Below are 1,681 nucleotides of genomic sequence, written 5' to 3' on the forward strand. Positions count from 1 at the left end.
ACCCGCAACCTTTGGGTTACGAGTCCGACTCTCTAACCATTAGGCCACAACTTCCCCTAACAAAACTCTCTACAACTTGCTATTTGTCACAGAACCAACAATATTTAGTATGCAGTGCCAAGTTTATTTAAAGGGAACTAGAGCAGAAGTGAAATGCAGAAAAGAAGAAGAAGAAGAAGAAAAAAAAATATATATGTAGCGAATCAGCTCAAAGGGGAAATATTAATAATTAATTATAACTAGTTATAATTAATTATAAATATTTAGATCCGCTGTAATATTTACTTGACATCTCAGTGTCAACTGTCTGTCAATTCTAAGATAGTTAATTTCCTGGTTAAGGCAAATAACTTTCTTACTGTACAATACTTTCTTGAAGTGGAAAGACTAGGCCAAAGCCTGGTGAAGCCTTAAGAGTTGCAGAAGCGTTCTAGATCACATCCTGATCTTCTCAGAATCTAACAGAATCGCAGACTGAAAGGCTATGTGTTGGAGCCCACCGGGCACGCCCTGCGCCGGCTCAGGCTCTCCACACGGGCAGCCATCAGAAGATTTAGTAGAAAACTTAGCAGAAGCCTTAGCAGAAGTACTTAGCAGAAGAAGACATGGGCGGAACTGTGCGTGAGCCTTTTAAGGTCTGAGAAGATTCACGCCTCTCAGGATGGGCTTGTCCAATGAGAAAGGCTGAAATTCCAAGCGAAGTGAGTTGGTCTGGGTAAGATGGTTGTTTTGGGTATTGTTAGCCAGTAGGCTATCCGTGGTACCTGCGTTTTGGAACAGCTAGGTTGGACTCTCAGTGGTGAGAGTGCAGGTGGTTCCAGGGGTCGCAGGGAATTGTTGTGGAGATTTTGTAGTGTGAAGAGAGTTTCAGACTGACCTAGTGATGACGGCAGGAGGGCAGCAGGTGGTTGTTAGCCCTCTGTTTTGCTCGAACGTCACTAGAAATCTGATGTTTGCAGTGCCGCTTGGCTCTTGTGGCGGCACGGTTTTAAGGGATGCTCCTCCGTCAGGCAAGGAGTCAGAAGTTTGTCCTTCCCAGTAGTCCTCAGTTGAGTTTTGTTCAAGGAGCTCTTTTGCTAGTGTCAGCAGCTCCTGTAACTCAGAAGTAGGCGTGTCCAGCTGTCCTTGTGTAGCCTCCGTTCGGCACCTGTGTGAAGGGTGTGGAGGAGGATGTTGTGGTGGACTGCTGTTGGACATACCGTGGTGTTTGCAGGACGAGGATGCCCTTTTCCATGGCTTCTCCCAGTGGTTGATCTGGAACCTGGGTCTATTGCCATGGTGATGGCTCTGTCCTCTGCTGGCTAGGGGCTTTCTGTAGAAGGGTTTTGCATTGTGGCAATGCTGGGTGCCTTCTGGTGCCTGCTTTGGATTCTGGGTTGTGCAGTTCAGAATCAGTGGGATCTTACAAACACCTTTGGTGGAGGCCTTGTGCTTGTTAAAGACCTTCTGTGTCAGGTCATGCAGTTGTTGAATAGGCATTGTGTGGCAGGCCATAATGCCTAAATGGTGACTTACAATACGGTGGAGGTTTCAGAGGAAAAGGCTCTTGAAGCTGGTGTCCTCCGCCATCCAGGGTATTTGCGAGCCACGAAGTAAGCTCGTCGAAGTCTGTGGTAGTAAGCATGGGGAGTTTCATGCCGTTTGGTTAAGGTGTCACTCCATGTGTCATTTCAGAGTTTGT

The sequence above is a fragment of the Sinocyclocheilus rhinocerous genome, unplaced genomic scaffold (genome assembly GCF_001515625.1).
Source record: "Sinocyclocheilus rhinocerous isolate Xijiao unplaced genomic scaffold, SAMN03320098_v1.1 scaffold3101, whole genome shotgun sequence".
NCBI classification, from domain to species: domain Eukaryota; kingdom Metazoa; phylum Chordata; class Actinopteri; order Cypriniformes; family Cyprinidae; genus Sinocyclocheilus; species Sinocyclocheilus rhinocerous.